Consider the following 18,864-nt stretch of genomic DNA (forward strand, 5'->3'; position numbering starts at 1 on the left):
GAATATTGATCAAGAGAAAACAGCACAAATATACATTATTAGGAATAAAAAGAAGACACAATTACATGCATAGAAATTTTTTAAAGAATAAAGATATTATGAACAATTCTATGCCAATAAATTTTGAAAATTTAAATGAGATGGAAAAATTCCTACAAAATTCCTAGAAATAAAAAAACTTGCATAATCTTAAGTCCTTTTTTAAAAACTTGAATCAGCAGCTAAAAATCTTTCCATATAGAAACACAAAGTGTTTTGCCAGCAAATTCTATCAAACATTCAAGGAACAAATAATTTTAATCTTACATAAATCTACCCAAGAGAAAAGAGAATACTCACTAGCTCAATTTATAAGGCTGGCAACATAACCTCAGTTTTAAAATCTGGCAAAGACAATTTAAGAAAAAAATGACAGAGTCAACCTCATTTATGAACATAGATGCAAAACTCCTAAGTAAAATATTATCAAATCAAATCTAGCAATATGTGAAAAAGATACTGTCACGAACAGGATATATGTCAGGATTGAGAGTTTGGTTTAACACTAAAGAATCAATTTAACATACTTCACCACAGTAAAAAAGTACAGTCATTTCAATAATTGTGAGTAAATGCATTTGATAGAATTCCAAGTATTTTTATAATAGAAGAAAAGTTTCTTAGCCTTTTAAAAGAGATTTCTTGAAAAGCCTGGAGGGCTCATAAATCTTTGTCAGCTCAGATTAGGCAAAGTCTTCTTAAATATGATACCAAAAATACACATGACCAAAAAAAAAAAAAAAAAAGCTAAAGTAAACTTCACCAGAATTTAAAACTTTTGTGTTTCAAAGATCACCAACAAGAAAACGAAAATACAGGTGCCTGAGTGGCTCAGCAGTTGAGTGTCTGCCTTTAGCTCAGGCATGATACTGGGGATCTGGGATCAAGCCCCATATCTGGCTCCTTGCATGAAGCTGCTTTTCCTCCCTCTGCCTATGTCTCCGCCTCTCTCTGCATGTCTCTTATGAATAAATAAATAAGATATTTTAAAAAATGAAAATACAACCCAATATAGCAGAAAATATTTGCAAATCACATATCTAATAAAAAACTTATATTTTGAATATATAAAGAATTCTTAAAAAAAAAAAAGAATTCTTACAACTCCAAGATAAAGACATACAACCTAGTTGAAAAATGTTCAAAAGACCTCATAAGCATATATTCAAAGAAGATAGATGGTTGATAAATCCGTGTAAAAATACTCAACATCATTAGCCATCTGAGAAATGCAAAACCCCAATGAGATGGCACTTAATGCCCTCAAAGATAGCAATGATCAAAAAGACAGACAATAACAAGTGTTGACAAGAATGTGGAGAAACTGGAACTTTCATACACTACTGGAGAAAATATAAAGTGATGCAGTCTCTTTGGAAAAAAGTCTTGTCAGTTCCTCAAAATATGAAACTTAAAGTTAACATATGATCCAGGAAATTCATTTCTAGACATATATGCAAGAGAACTGAAAACATTTGTCCACACAAAAGTTTGTACATGAATGCTCATGCAGCATTATTCATAATAGCCAAAAAGTGGACATAACCCAAATGTCCATCAACCAGTTAAAACCGTGCTCCATAGGATTAATGGAGTTTGAAACTAGCAGAAAGTTTTTGTTTCTTGGTTTTTGGATTTTTTTGAGAGTAGGGGGAGGAAGTTGGGGGAGAAGAGAGAGAGAATCCCAAACAGGCTCCATGCTCAGAGTGGAACCCCACACAGGGCTCAATCTCACAATAGTGAGAGTGTAACCTGAGCTGAAACCAAGAGATGGAAGCTTATCCAACTGAGCCACCCAGGCACCCTGAAACTAGCAGAAAATTTAAAACTTGTTTTTTAGAAATTGTTTCCTCCTCACCAGCTATTGTGTCTTTTCAGACCCCACTAACAAATTCACTAACTGTCTGCAGAAGTCTGTACTCAAGGTCAACTGATAAGATTCCAGTCTATGAACAAGCAAGACCCTGCATTTCTTTACCCAAGATAACAAGCCCAAGCCCCCATCCAGATTATACATATTCTCAGAGCATGCCCATAGCCCCTTCTCCCTGTCCTAAGATAACCTAATGTCTGATTTGACATCAGACTCAATTATGTCTCATTCTGATATTAAGTATCCACCCCCAAATGAACATGGGATATATGTTACATATGTGTTTGCTCAATACACATGCATCATACTTCCTCATGAATAGTGATAAGTTTCTCTGCCCTTTTCATCAATATGCATGTAAAAAAAAAACTCCGAAAAAAAACTTGTTCTCTCCCCCTTCAGGGAGGCAGATTTGAGGCTTGTTCTCCCCTCTCCTCATTTGGCTGCCTCACAAATAAATTCTTTTCTTGCTGCCTATCTGATGTCTCAGGGATTGGCTTTGCTGCACATTTAGGCAGATGGAATTGGGTTCAGTTACACAATGAATGGATAGGTCATACTCACACAATGGAATATTATTTGACAATAAAAATGAATTAAGAACTGATACCTGCTACAGTATAAATGAAACTTAAAAACATTCTAAGTGAAAAAAAATGAGCCATGAAAGGCCACACATTCCATTTATATGAAACATCCAGAACAAGCAAATGTATAGACACAGAAAGATCAGTGTTTGCCTAGGTTTGGCTGAGTCAGGGGTGGAGATGGGAGGAACGAGTGTTAGGTTGGAGAGTGAGTGGCTGCTTACAGATAGAGGGTTTCCTTTGGGGATAATAAAAATGTTCTAAAATTAAATTGGTAATGATTGCATCATTTTTTGAATAAACTAAAAACCATTGAATCATACACTTTAAATGTATTAATTGTATACTAGGTGAATTATGTCTTAGTAAAGCTGTTTTTAAAAAAGAAGATGAGGTGCCTGTCATCTTTCTAACACTACACTGGAGATCCTAGGCAGTGTAGTAAAACAAAAATGAAGGAAAGGAGAAAGGAAGAGAAGGAGGGAGAGGAGGAGGGAGGAACGGAAAGTGGGAGTATGATAGGAAAAAGAGAAACAAAATTAACAATACTAACATATGATTCCCCCAAAACTAAGCTATTAGAAGTAATAAATAAAGATAAATAAAAAAGATAAATAAAGCTGCTGAAAACAAAATCAGCATTCAATATTCAATCGCATTTCTATGTGGCATCTATAACATTTAGGAAATTCCATCAAAATCCTAGAGAAGAACACAGGCAACACCCTTTATGAACTTGGCCACAGTAACTCCTTGCAAGATACATCCATGAAGGCAAGAGAAACAAAAGCAAAAATGAACTATTGGGACTTCATCAAGATAAGAAGCTTTTGCACAGCGAAAGAAACAGTCAACAAAACTAAAAGACAACCTACAGAATGAGAGAGGATATTTGCAAATGACATATCAGATAAAGGGCTAGTATCCAAGATCTATAAAGAACTTATTAAACTCAACAGCAAAGAAACAAACAATCCAATCATGAAATGGGCAAAAGACATGAACAGAAATCTCACAGAGGAAGACATAGACATGGCCAAGAAGCACATGAGAAAATGCTCCACATCACTGGCCATCAGGGAACTACACATTAAAACCACAATGAGATACCACCTCACACCAGTGAGAATGGGGAAAATTAGCAAGGCAGGAAACAACACATGTTGGAGAGGATGTGGAAAAAGGGGAACTATCGTGCACTGTTGGTGGGAATGTGAACTGGTGCAGCCACTCTGGAAAACTGTGTGGAGGTTCCTCAAAGAGTTAAAAATAGATCTGCCCTACCACCCAGAAATTGCACTGCTGGGGATTTACCCCAAAGATACAGATGCAGTGAAACGCTGGGACACCTGCACCCTGATGTTTATAGCAACAATGTCCACAATAGCCACACTGTGGAAGGAGCCTCGTTGTCCATCGAAAGATGAATGGATAAAGAAGATGTGGTTTATGTATACAATGGAATATTACTCAGCCATTAAAAATGACAAATACTCATCATTTGCTTCGATGTGGACGGAACTGGAGGATATTATGCTGAGTGAAATAAGTCAATCGGAGAAGGACAATCATTATATGGTCTCATTCATAGGGGGAATATAAAAAATAGCGAAAGAGATTAAAGGGGAAAGGAGAAAAATGAGTGGGAAATATCAGAGAGGGAGACAGAACATGAGAGACTCCTAACTCTGGGAAACGAACAAGGGGTGGTGGAAGGGGAGGTGGGCAGGGGGTGGGGGTGACTGGGTGACGGGCACTGAGGTGGGCACTTGATGGGATGAGCACTGGGTGTTATGCTATATGTTGGCAAATTGAACTCCAATAAAAAAATATAAAAAAATAATGGTATACTAATATATTTTAATATACGGAACCATCTTTAAATTATCCAAATAAACTATGACCCCCTAAAGTATTTTTTTAAAAATTTTTTAAAAAATACTGCCTTTCTCGGTTTTTTTTGGTTTTGTTTTTTTAATATTTTATTTATTTATTCATGAGAGAGAGAAAGAGAGAGGCAGAGACATAGGCAGAAGGAGAAGCAGGCTCCATGCAGGGAGCCTGACATGGGACTCGATCCAGGGACTCCAGGATCATGCCCTGGGCTGAAGGCAGGCGCTAAGCTGCTGAGCCACCCAGGAATCCTGAAAATAGTGTTTTTAAAAAGATATTCATTATAGTACTCCCCAGACACATGAAGTACAAGAAATAAAACTAATAAAAGATATGCAAAAATCTTCATAAAAAATTAGAAAACTTGGGGCACTTGGGTGGCTCTGTCAGTTGAGCATCCGACTCTCAATTTCAGCTAGGGTCTTGATCTCAGGGTATGAGTTTAAGCCCCACGTGTCTGTGCTGGGCATAGAGCTTGTTTAAAAAAAAAGAGAGAAAAAATATTGAAAGACATTAGTGAAGAGCTAAATAAATGGAGAGATATATCATGTTCATGGGTTGAAATATTCAATATTGCAAAGATGTCAATGTTTCTCAAATTTACCTACAGATGTGATGCAATTCCACTTAAAATACTGAAGTTCATTTATGGAAGATGGCAAGGTGATTCTAAAATGCATATAGGGATCCCTGGGTGGCGCAGCGGTTTGGCGCCTGCCTTTGGCCCAGGGCGCGATCCTGGAGACCCGGGATCGAATCCCACGTCAGGCTCCCGGTGCATGGAGCCTGCTTCTCCCTCTGCCTGTGTCTCTGCCTTTGTGTGTGTGTGTGTGTGTGTGTGTGTGTGTGTGTGTGTGTGTGTGTGTGTCTCATGAATGAATAAATAAAATCCTTAAAAAATAAAATAAAATAATAAAATACATATAAAAAAGTAAAGGCCCAAGAATAGATAAGGTATTCCTGAGAACAGAAATGGGGGGACAAGAAGACTCAAGGTAATAATAATTTAAGACTGCACAAAAGGGTGGATCCAGGTTATGTAGGGCCTGAAGTTCATGCAAATTGAATACCCTTCCAAGGAAAATAACACAAAATTACAAATACAAAATCAGGGATCCAAGCAAATGAGAAGTAAGGAAATGAGGAGATATTGATGCTTAAGTTTCTTGAGCTTCATGATAGATCCACATCCACCTGCATAGTGATGGTGTTGAGAGAAACAAATATACTAATGGAACAGATTTGGGAGCCCAGAAACAGATCATCCACATTTATAAACACTTGACTTAAGAATGAAGTAGAATTATGGAGCAGCTGGTGAAGAATGGGCTTTTTTGATGCTAGAACAATTGATATTATTTTGAAACCTTGCTCATGTCATACTCCAAAATCAATTACAGGTGAACTAAAATCTCAAATGTGGGAGGCAAACCCAGGAAACAAATAAAGAAAAATATTGAAAAATATTTTTATGACTTCAGTGTGAGAAGGATTCCTTAATACATAAAATGTACAAAGCAGAGAGAAAAGGATTTTAATTAGTCCTTACTTTAAAATATTAAATTAAGAACGAACTAGTTTGAAAAAAAAAGAACTAGTTTGCATTAAAAGACTGTATAAAGAAGGTAGAGACAAAACACAAACTGGAGAATATACTTTAAAATACCTTTAATTGGCAAAAGATTAATATCAAGAATATATAAATTCATCATTCTGAAATGCACATTTCTTTCTACTTTATTGTCTTTTAAATCAGATGCATCTTACAGTCAACAGTGTCACAATTTGTTAGTATTTTATCTCTTAGTGATAAATAAAATAGTAGTACCTCTTAAAATCAGTGACGTCTTAGATTTGATGAAATACATTATAAAGAACCACTGATCAACTCACAAAATAAGACAAACAAAACAATTAAAAATTGGACAGAATACTTGAACCAGGCACTTCATAGGAAGGAAAATCTGAATGATCTATAAATATGAGGAGAACTCATTAGTAATTGAGGAAATGTAAAATAAAACTATAATGAATTAACACTTCACACTTAACAGTGTGGCAAAAATTAAAGATTTGACAACACCAAGTGCTAGCAAGAATGTAAAACATCCAAAATTCATAAATTCTGCTGCTGGGAATGTAAAGTTGGCCAATTCCTTTAGAGAACATTTTGGTTTTACCTGGTTTAAAATACACATAAACCTATGACTCAGCTACTCCAACCCTGGATTTGTTCTCAAAAGAAACTCCTGCGCATGTGCACAGAGGATGTGTGCAAAGCATATTCAAACACTGCCATTTGTGATAAAAAAAAAAACCTAGATACAACCCCCTAGAATGAATAAATAAATATTGTATCATCGTACATGGGATATCACGCATCAGTGAAAATGAACAAAGTACAGCTATGCTCCATAATAAAAATGATCTCATGAACACAATACTGAGCAAATATATATATATATATATATATATATATATATATATATATGCTTCAGAGTACATATAGTATGACTTCATTTATAATCAGAAACATGCAAAATTAAATAACATATATCATTTAGGTTGAAAATACCCATTTTGAAGCCATAAAAAAGTAAGATTATCTTGACCGCAAAATATAAAATAGTGGTTGCATCTAAGAGCAGAGGGAAAGAGAAGGATCGAGAAAGTAATGCTTCCAGGTTTTAGGAGTAATTAAGATATTCTATTTTTAAAAAAGGGCTGTGGATACACCTGTATTTCTTATATTGTTATTTTTTTATTCCACTCATATTTTATGTGGTCTTTTAGCATTCACTCAATATTTGATTTCTTACATTAAAAAAGTTGAAGTCTAAAAAAAATAAAATAAAATAATTTTAAAAATTTTAAAAAATAAAAAAGTCAAAGTCTTCACATCTAACCAGTTTTTCTACTAAAACGTTGTGAAAATCAATCATTAGTACATTTTACTCTCCGATGTTTCTGGCAATGCCTGAATCACCAGGAAAAGGCTTAAGGCCGGTGCACTTTTTCAAAGATGGTAGAAAAGTCAGTGTGTCTATTGAAAAATCTTGTTAAAAATAGTACATATAGAAATTTTATTGTGCTAAATGGAATAAGCATTATTTAGAAAATTCACTTATGTGGAAAGACTTGAATACTCATGATCACAAATGAAGTATTACACATTTAAAATAAAATCATTATGAATAGAAGTTCTTATATTTTCTTTCTATACCAATGGAAAACACTTCCATCTTAGAAGATATTATATAAGTATAATGTATATAATATAATAAATATAATTCTTATAATTATAACAACAAAATGAACTGGATTTCTTCATATCTCACTAACCCAGATTTCTTAAGCCTACTTTTATGGTCTTTCACCCAGCCCAAAAGTCAACTTTTGACAATTATCTTTAGAAAAGAAACTTCCAGAAGTTTAAAGTCAAGGAAGACTTATTTTAAAAAATTAAATCACGAGGGAAGGTTTTAATGGTATAATTGAGCACTTGCCATGTGTTAAATTCCATGCAGAAAGCTAGGGGTGAAACAGAAGGCAAAACAGCGTTGCACACTTAGATGCTTACAGTCTGGTGGGGAGACAGTCATTAATCAAAGAATCACTCAGGTCAAAGTTCAGTTACAATGGTGGCAAGTGCTTCATGATGTCAGAGTGTCAAACGGAAAGAAATGGCTTGCCCAGTGACAATGGAACTGAGCTATGAAGAAAGAGTAAGTGAAATCTAGACATGTGCGTTAGAGGGAGTGGGAAATGAGAGGAGTTGGGGGAAACATTCCAAGCAGAGGGACCAGATAGTGCAAAGTCAGAAATCACTATAGCTGAAATTGCATATGGTTTATAATCAATAATCACACCCAGAAGAGATGGAGGTCATAAATACATAAACAGTAGTTTGCTCAGGTGAGCAAACAGTGCATTAAATTATTGAATAAATGGCAGCTGTTTCATGTCTAGACTTCAGTAATCATAACTAATCTTTTTATGTGATTGATAATACTTTGTTCATGCTATGTATGGAAACGTGAATATTTACAAGGCAAACTCAAGAATAAAATTTAAAGATGATGAGAAAGTAAACTGGTAGATTAAAAAACTATATTATCACATTTAACATCTGAAAGTCATTTCACTCAAGCACTTAAAGCCTAACTTCATTTGTTCAACACTCCATGGAAATAGTCACTCATTCATTCATCAACCATGGAATGAATGACCAGTATGTACCAGACAATGTGATAGATGTAAAGACATGGTGCCTCCTCAAAGAGCTTGCTGTTTCATGGTGAACCAGTCATTAAAAGGAGAGTCCCATGGAAAATTGAGGTGGAACATGGAGGGGAGTAATTCAGGCAGTCTTAGGTTTCAACATATTCTTAAAGATTTGGAATAGAAAAGGATGTAAGACGGAGAAGGACAAACATTATATGTTCTCATTCATTTGGGGAATATAAATAATAGTGAAAGGGAAAATAAGGGAAGGGAGAAGAAATGTGTGGGAAATATCAGAAAGGGAGACAGAACATAAAGACTGCTAACTCTGGGAAACGAACTAGGGGTGGTAGAAGGGGAGGAGGGCGGGGGGTGGGAGTGAATGGGTGACGGGCACTGGGTGTTATTCTGTATGTTAGTAAATTGAACACCAATAAAAAAAAAATAAAAAATAAAAAAAAAAAAAAGAATTTGGAAAAAAAAAAAAAAAAAGAAAAGGATGTAAGAGCAATCAATACACAGAAAAAAGATAGCCCATTGGAAACATGAAGGAAAATCAACAACTATCGAAGAAAGAAAACACGACCATGATATTCTCTTGGACTCTAAAGTGTAAGATCATCAATTAAATACTCATAATCATTTCATTGCTATAACTAAAAAAGAATCTACTTAAAGGGCGGAGGGAGGAGTGAGGAGTAGAGTATGAGAGGTACATGATTATACTAGAAAAAGAACAAATAATGTCTAAAGTTAACAAACCAATCAATAACTATGCAAAGAAACAGCTAAAAATGTTCAAAGTAGTTGCCTCTGTGAGGTGAGCTGAGAGATGGTTGCAAGTGAGACAGCTTCTAGTCCTCTCACAAAAAGCTGCTTTGCAGTCTTGAGGGGTTTTTTTTCATATCCATATATTACTTTCATCATTTTTAAACAAATGCTATTTTTAAAAGAGACTATTGCAAAGGGAAGTCTCTATAATCTTATAAGATGCAGTAAATAAATCAGTAACTGTACAATAAAAGGTATTCATGATGCTATGAAGGAGAGACAATGGGGACTAGAGGGAAGGAGGCATGGGTCCATAAAATGCTATTGCAAACCTACTCTAGCTCCTAGTCTAAGTGGGTCCCTAACTAGAGAAATATGATGTGATCATTTCCATTTTCAATGAGAGCCGTGTTTTCCCATTTCTTTCCTATCTGGTGGGATTTTCATAGACCCAAGGCTGTTGGCATGGCTGCTCTGTTGCATTGTCATAATTGTGTGCCCACTCTGCATGTTCCCTAAACACCTCTGAGGGCATTTTCCAGTTGTGAAACACACAAACAGTCATGGCAGAGGGCCTGGCATGTGAAATCTCCTACTTGTCTAATCTCGCTGCTCATCTCTCATGAGAAATCACTTTATATTGCAGTCCTATCTCCCACATTTTGTGGAATGATAAATTCACCATAAAAAGAAAAATGTAGGCTTTTTGAGGAAAGTCACTGCACATGTTCAGTTGTTCTAGAAAGTTCTCTCGGGAGAGATTTGTTCTAAGGACATTTTCTTCTTTGTGGAAAAGAAGGCAAAAGTAGGCTAATTCTCAAAATGCTGACGGCCACCTCAGCCCCCTCCAGAGAGCAATGCAGTCACTCACCTGTCTTGGGGAAATGTGTATATTTAAAGTGAATCTCTTTCCTGAATTCTCTGGATGAAATAACCATTTACCTTTGGGTGATTCTGAAGTATCTATCACCCCACTCACCTTCTCTCATCTGTTCCACTTCCTCTGGGTCCAGGAGCATTAATGGGAAGCTATTGATCACATTGAGCGAAATGCCGAATATGTTACTGAGAGTCAAGGGGACCCCTGCTATCAAGGAGTATGAAAAGTAGCCAGGCTTCCAACTCAACCAAGGATTTCTCTTCAGAGAAAAGCGCCATATATACACAAGGGCTACTTCCACTCCTCTCAAGGGAAAGGAAGGTGGTGACTGGCTCATCTCTGCCCAATGCCAAAACTTCCCCATAAAGGGACTAATAAGAGTTTGGAAATGCTTTACCTCTTGCTCCATTGCTTTTAAATGACCAGCCAATCATTGTTTTAATTTAACCCCACCATCCTCCAGTTTAAGAGACAGCTTTATCTTATGAAGTCATGAAGAGGAAAACAGGGTAAAGGGGAAGCTTAGCAGGAGTGAAGGGATGGTGGCCATGAGCAATCCACATGGGAACAAAACTCCTTTCAAGGATGGCAGAGTTTTGCTAGGTCTGAGCAGGGCAACACAAGAAACTTGACCTATGTTTTCTTTGCAATGAATTGATCATTCCTCTGCAGTCAAAACATTTATGGCTCCTATCAGGGTAAGTAAGCTGCTAGAGATGACACAGGATTTAGAGAAAGAGGGCATTAAATATAGTATAAGAAGGCAGTGATGGGGAAAAGGTAATTTAAGAGCACAAACTTACAACTGTAGAAAAAATAAATTGTGTGGATGGAAGGTAGAGCACAGTGACTACTGTTAACACTATATTGGCTTTCCAGCCCCAACCTCAGGCATAGCAGCCACCGAGATGCTGATGTCCAAGAAGAGCCATAGTGCCATTTATGAACTCCTTTTCAAGGAGGCAGTGAGGGTAGCCAAGAAGGATGTCCACATGCTCCAATGCCCTGAGATGGCCGACAAAAATGTGCCCAATCTTCATGTCATGAAGTCCATATTGTCTCTCAGATCATGGGGCTTCCTAAAGGAACAGTTTGTCTGGAGGCATTTCTATTGATAGAAATACCAACCAGCAATCTAGGATCTCCTCTATTGCCTTCACCAGCCTTCTGAAATGGTGTCTGCTGCTCTGCACCGCAGCTGTCCTGAGACTAGTAAGCCTAAGCCATAGGTCTAGAGAGAATGCGACCTGCAAGATTCACATGAGGGGAGGCTGACAGAGACACACCTACAGACAAAGCATTGTGCCCCCTGATGCCAACAAGAAAGCTGAGACTGGGACTGGGCCAGTAACTGAATTCCAGTTTAGCGGCAGATTGGGTCATGGACGTGATAAAGCTGGAGGCAATTGTATTGTGCTGGAGGCAATTGTTTTATGCTGAATAAATAACCATAAATAAATAAATAAATAAATAAATAAATAAATAAATAAATACATACATACATACATACATACATACATACATACAATGCTGTATTGTATGTCTAAAAGTTGCCAAAGAGTAGATCTTAAAAGTTTCCCCACTAGAAAAAAAAAAAAGTTGTAACAACGTGTAATGATGGGTGTTGAGTAAATTTATTATGGTAATCACTCCCCATTATCAACAAATATGGAATCATTATATTGTACATCTAAAACTAACATAATAATATGTCAATTAAATATAAACTTAAGAGAAGGAAGGAAAGAAAGAAAAGAAAGAAGGAAGAAAGAGGGATGAGATGGGATGGGATGGGATGGGATGGGATGGGATGGGATGGGATGGGATGGGATGGGAAGGGAAGGGAAGGGAAGGGAAGGGAAGGGAAGGGAAGGGAAGGGAAGGGAAGGGAGGGAAAGGGAGGGAGAAAATGCTTCATAAAGCACATGGATGTGCCCAAGGCGGCTTCAACACAGAGTCCTGAATGCTGAAGGCCTTCCTGGCAGGAGGGGACTCTTCTCAGGATGCCTTCTTCCACTTTCATCCTTTTTCATGGCCATCAGGAGTGCCAGGGCATTCCTGTTTCAACTAAAATAATTTAAGAAAATGTTGAGCTTCCCTCCCCTTCTCAAAAGCTGACCAAAATTTCTTTCCATTCAACACTTGTTCATGGGATATCTTCTTACAGGTGCTTCCCTTTACCCACAACCCTCTCTGCTCTTCTCCTGCTCATCCTACACACTTGGCTAAGGCTCAGCTCCCCTCAAGAAAGCCTGGTCCACTCTCCACAGGCTAGAGACAAGCACCTCTGGGAGGTGCCCCATAGCATCCCAAACTTCCCCAACTAGAAGTATTGCAATATTTGCTCATCTCTCCAGAGATTCCTTCTAGAAGGACAGTGATCAAGCCTCTCAGTCAGGGCCTGACTCATTGTAGGCATGTGATAAATATTAGTGGAATGAATGTATATGCATTGCTGAACAGTCCTACACCTGGCACTATGGAAATAGAAAGATGAATTCTTTCTCTGAGCTCAGGGTCAGGCAGCCAGGATGAGAAAGAGTAAGCAAATACATACCGATTACTATGTGCCAGGCACAGCTTGCAGTGCACTGCATGTATTTACTCATCTAATCCTCACTGTGACCTAAAAGGTAGGAACTATCATTAGCTGCATTTTGCAGATAAGGAAACTGAGGCACAGAGTGTCTTGCCTAAGCTCCCACAGCTAGTAGGCTGGCTCCTGAGTCCTAATTCTTCCCCATTTAGCCGCGTTGCCTCTCAGGTCCCAGATGAGGACAATATACAGTGTGAGTCACACCCATCCTGTACATAGAGTGAGGTACTCAGTGCTCCGGGAGACGGGAAGAAGAAAGGAAATTTCTGATGTCAGACCTTAGCAGCACCCTCTGGCCCCTTCTTCCTGCCTGCCCCCAACCTCATAGATTCTGCAAACAACCAATTTTGGAACCACGTTCATAGTTTCAGAACCTATCAACACCTGATCAAACTCAGTGACCCAAATTTAAATAGAAAGTTGAGGTTCTGATTCTAATATATTTCAGTGTATGACTAAAAATTGCCTTGTGAGTAGAGCTGGTAAAAATCTGTTACTCCCAGATGAGAGGATATAAGCTTGCTAAATATTATATATGGCATACAACCTGACATAAAATATTTTTTAAAAGTAGGGCCTCTTGTTCTGACCCCTGTATTTATGGGCTTAAAAATTGAAAAGGTTTAAGATGAGGGTTTTTTTTAATAATGTTCAGCTTTCCTTTCTTTCATGCCCATCAAAATAAAGTGGCAATTCATGGCCATAATGGATAATTCCACACTGTGCCTTCTAGAGAATAAGAAAGAAGGAGGCCTTCGTATTTGGTATTCATGTGTTCCTGCGGGGCCAGAGCCCATGACCTCGCGACCTACAGTCGCTGATGGGAAATGCCCAAAGGTTCTCATTCTTGTTCAGCGGCTTGCCCAGCATTTTGAAAGGACAATGAAAACATTCCTGGGCATCTGGTCTTCTTAACCCCATCCCACTAATGGCTCATTCTATCTTTGAAGAGGTCAACATTTATTATCACAATAAATATTATTTTCATACTTGAGAGCAGAAGTGACTAAGGGAAATGAAGAAGGGAGATTCTGTAGGGTGGAAAATACAAGAGAGATCCAATTCCATTAAGAGACCTCACAATTTGGGGAACAAAATTGGGGTCTCTGAAAAAAGGTAACTGTAGATGCCTTTATAAAGTAGAAATTTTTAAATTGAAGTTTTTAGACTTTAGAATTTCAAATGTCTGCTTTCCCTTCCTCATTCATTTGAACCTATAGAAAAGACACGAAAGTTATTTATTTTTCACGTTCAGAAAAAAGGGTAACGTCTATTTGTTTACTCGGTGGAAGGATGACAGATTTTGATGCAGAGAAAGTCAGGATGCAAAGAGGTCCGAACAGACCGAGCACTGGAATCTCACTCCAAAATTCCCTTCTCTTCTCTTTTTCAGAGCAAGTCTCACTCACTGAGAGTAGTATTCCTGCTATCCCAAAACCCATTCCAAGAAAATTCCTCTTTCAAACTTCTCTTTAGGCCATCAAGCCTAATGCATGACTATTCTTAAAGAATCTCTAGTATCCTTCCTTTGTCCACTGAGTGAATCACCTCCTTCCTGGCCATCAGTTCTTTCCTCTAAAAGTCACTCTTTCCTCAATGCCGTCATCACCATCATCATTACCATGACTACCATTTGCAGACCGCTGTGCCAGTGGCAGGCATTACTTCCCACAGACAAACTCCTAACAGCCCGATTGAGGTGTGCAGTGCCATTCCCACTGGAGCCAAGCCTCAGAAAAGCTAGGAGCTTACTTAAGGTCACACAGCTAACAAGGAGCAGGACCAGCATTCAAACCCAAGACCACTGCTTGGTGAAGGCCTACAGGTGGCCCTCAGCAGTACCCAGCCCCTCAGAATGTGCTGGAAATGTGGGGAGGTTGGCCATTTAGAACCTGGGGAGAGCTCAAGTAGAACCTGGTCTCCTTTCCACAGTAAAAGAATCAAGGAAATTAAAGAATTACAAATTCCTCAAGCTTAAAAGTACCTTAGCAGCACTTCATTGTACAAAGGAGTCATCTGAGGATCTCGTTAAAAGGCAGATTTGATCTAGTATGTCTTGGTGGGCCTCAGACCCTGCACTTTTAACAAGCTCCTGGGAGCTGCAGATACAATTGATCATCGGATACTTGGAGCAGCACAGCCTCTTGCCCAATGCATGATTCCTCTGCACAGACCCCCAAAGAGTGAAGAAACTTTGAGGGGAGGGGGCTGATGACCCAGAAGCTCCTAGGAACACCAAACATCCGTCTCTGAATTTGAATGTATACCCACACCAATAGTTCAGTAAGTTCAAAATTCTGTACTCTGAGTTTTCTATGAATGAGAGTCACCTAGTTGCATCCCAGTTTATGTTCAGTCAACATCAAAATAGGGCTAGAAATAGCCTCAAAACACATTTGGTAATGGAAATACACACTGATCCTTAACTTGTGTTGTGACACATGAAGCTTTAATTATTTACCAGCTCTTAATGCCTGATTCATAATTAATACCAGAATGCACTTCTCTCCCTAGCTGTTCCTTGATTGCTGCCATGGCTATGGATTAGCATATCAAGATCAAATTCATCTTTTCTTAGGAAACCCATGAATATGTATCTAGCTCGTTGAAGGAGAAGTTTAGAATGCAATTTGCCAAAGCATTAAGGAACTAATAGGAAAGGAAATTGATAATGGTCACCTTCTTAATTTGAATTAATTTCATTAAATTTAAATTAAAAATTAATACGACTGGAAAGTTTAAATGGGTCGGTTCCACACTGACAAAATAGCAAAATCATCTGCAAGTTTTAAAATGTCCCTTGTGAAATGATTAGAAGTAATTCCAGCTTTGTCCATAATAGCATAATTTGTTAAAACATACAGATTGTCCCTGAAATGTTACTTTGTAGAAATCCAGAGTAATAATAGCTCTCATGGAAACTTCTCTTCCCAGGGTAGAAGTGAGTGGGCCCTGGCCACCCACCCAGGACAGTACATGGCCTTCCTGCCTCCGTCTCCGCCTATCTCAATCTCAGCCTACTGACAAACTGCTTCAGTTTGGAACTCACGGAGGAGTAAAGCAGAGGTTTTCAAGTATACCCACGGCATTCTTACTATAATCACCTCTCCAGAAATTTGGAGACTTTTCTCAATAACAAATAGAGGATTTAGAAAAACAAGCAACGTTTATGTAGGCCTCTAGTTTGAAGTGTGAAGGCAAATTCACATTTTGCAAATCTGGCTGTATCGCACCCACACTTTTACTGCTCTCCTTCAAAGTCAGATTGTAGAATTTTGAGTCTTTTAAGATTTCACCTCAGCAGCACACAAAATCAACATTTTCAGACAGAACACAAACATAGCCCAAGCACACATGTGTGTGCATATGTGTGTGTATGTGCGCACGCACACACACAGACACACACACAGCTGGCCTGGCCTCCATCGGTCCACCCACCCACATCCACTCTATCTGATGTGCCTGTTTCCTTCGTCCATGTAGGTGCCCTATCTAGGCCACCCCCTCTCTGGTTGTCACTCCCTCCTCTTCTTTTCCTCACAACTCTCCTCTCAGGACCCAAACCAAGTATCTCCCGCCCTTATGGAACTTCCACGACCCTGCCCCCACAAACCTGACACCCAAGTTGGTTGTTCTGTACCCTTCCACACCCAGTGTGCCTTTTCTTTGCCATGGCCACCTCCATGAAGTGCTGAGTTCCTCAAGCAAAAGTTAGTGTGGCTCCTTGCATCGGGAAATTAATGAGTAGGGGTTAAGTCAAACAAATGAAAGAATGATGAAATGAGTAATGAAATTGTCAGACTAATTCATTTGGTCTTTCTCTTGTATCAAGTGAGCTCTACGCTGGTCAATTGTCAGGACTAGACTGTGAGCCCCAGGAGCACAGACTATAGTGGTCTTCTATGTTCCACACCAAACACATGCCCTACACATCAGAAATATTCAGTAAGGGACATCTGGGTGGCTCAGTGGTTGAGCATCTGCCTTTGGTTCAGATCATGATCCCGGGTTCCTGGGATTGAGTTCCACATCAGGCTCCCTGCAGGGAGCCTGCTTCTCTCTCTACCTGTGTCTCAGCCTTTCTATGTGTGTCTCTTATGAGTAAATAAATAAAAATATATTTTTAAAAATGTTCAGTAAATATTTTCAAATGGATGGATAAGTAACAACCAGACTCTAGACTGGTCAGAACAACATATTACAGAAAAAAGCCCTACAGTGATTCTCCCCAGGCATGCAATGCCCTGTGTGTTCCCTCTCAGGTTTCCATTGGGACCACGGCTCCCACACTGTCACTCCACAGCTCAGGCTTGGAGCCTTCATCTTCTCACGGTTTTCACAAAACAATGTCCCAACACTGAAGGCAGCCTGTGACCACACAGTGAATCACCTCCTCTTTGTTTTCTTTCCATATTATTTCATTTTAAATAAAGCTTTTTAAAATAAACTGGTAACCAGGGCAGCCAAACCCAATAGGTTCTCAGCAAATCCTGAAGGTGGCATTAGAAATAACCAGAAGTAGCAGGCACCCAAGGGGAGAGCCATGTTCTAGTTTGGTTTGTTTGTTTTTTAATTAATGTCAATGCACGGTATTTATCAAGCTGCTGCTGCCACTGGCCACCAGGCATCCCATTGAAGGGATCTGATGTGCAGTGAGTTGATGACTCCCAGAGAGGGGTAGCTCACTTGGATCTTCACTCTAACAGACATCCTTGACAACAGGCACACTGGGATTGAGCCTTCTGTCCCTACCACTTGCAGTTTGGATTTAATCTTAAGAGCAGATTTCCCCTTTTCCTTCCTCAGAGACTACTATTAGGCTCGCCTGTGTCACCACCAGCCAGCCTTGGAAAGTTGCATGGCTATCCTTGCCCACCAGGCTCTAAGCTGTCCATCAGCTAGAAGACTCTCCTCAAGGCAGCTCTACGTGTCTGGGAAATGGGATGGAAGAGTCACCAGAACATTCCACTACCTCAGCCAGAGCTGCATGGTCTGTGACACCCCAGAACAGAGCATTTGTGCTGCCAGTGACAAGTGTCAGTGAAGTCATCCATGTGCGCCACTATCTAGGATACTGGAATCAGGGCATCTCTCTGTGGGATTTATGGGGGCCCTTCCCTACTGGTGCCACACTAAAGGACTGTGACTCTGACCAGAGACTTGAGAGTCAATTCAAAGGTCTCCTGCCCCGTGAAACCTTGCATGACCATCTCCCATCACCCACCTTAAGAACAGAGTTGGTTACTCCCTGTCCTGTGCCTTCCTCATATTCAATTCAGCTTCTCACTGTAGTCACACTATTTTGTGTAGGGGGTCTCTGAGGGAGCTGAAGACTGAGCTCTGAAAGCCTGATTCCAAGAAACACTTACATATTCCCCACCATTAGGAAGCACAACAGGTGGGCATTTCCATGTTTGTGTGAACCTCCCTCTGCCTAGGGCCTGCTTGTCCCATGTCATAGCCATTTTATCTTATCCTTGGTCTATACAAAAATTATAGTGGAGAGAATAAAGGAGGCATAGGGACAGGGGACAATTCACTTGCCCTTAAGATTGCTCTTTAGTGAGGGTCCAGAGCCAGAAATCCATTGGGATAATCTTACATACGAGACACACTGTTGCTTCCTCAGTCTCTGCTCCTTACTGCAGAAAGGAGAAAGAGGTTCACTTCATCTCCACGATGCGTCAATCAACAAACACTTCTGGAAACTTATTATGGACACCACTGTGCAGGCACAGAAGGGAAACGGAGAAAAAAACACAAGGCATGGTCTGTATGCACATTAAATTCTGGGACAGATTGTAGATACAGGAGACCAGGGGAGGCAGTAAACTCATAGATGGAAAAATCTTCATGAAGCAGATGGGATTTAATGAGTCTTGAAGAATGAATAAAATTTGGGTAAATGGGTGCTGCTGGGAGAAGGAAGGGTGTTCCAAGTGGGTTGAACAGCATGCACAGAGGTAGGAATGAGTCCAACCGTGTGTAAGGGACAGATTCA

At 39.2% G+C, this 18,864-nt stretch overlaps 1 pseudogene; it reads left to right on the forward strand.

The window, feature by feature from the left end:
* The first annotated feature begins 11,166 nt into the window (after nucleotides 1–11,166).
* LOC144288155 (small ribosomal subunit protein eS10 pseudogene) lies at nucleotides 11,167–11,707 on the forward strand (annotated as a pseudogene).
* Nucleotides 11,708–18,864: the final 7,157 nt, after the last annotated feature.

This window comes from Canis aureus, chromosome 17 (genome assembly GCF_053574225.1).
Source record: "Canis aureus isolate CA01 chromosome 17, VMU_Caureus_v.1.0, whole genome shotgun sequence".
Taxonomy (NCBI): domain Eukaryota; kingdom Metazoa; phylum Chordata; class Mammalia; order Carnivora; family Canidae; genus Canis; species Canis aureus.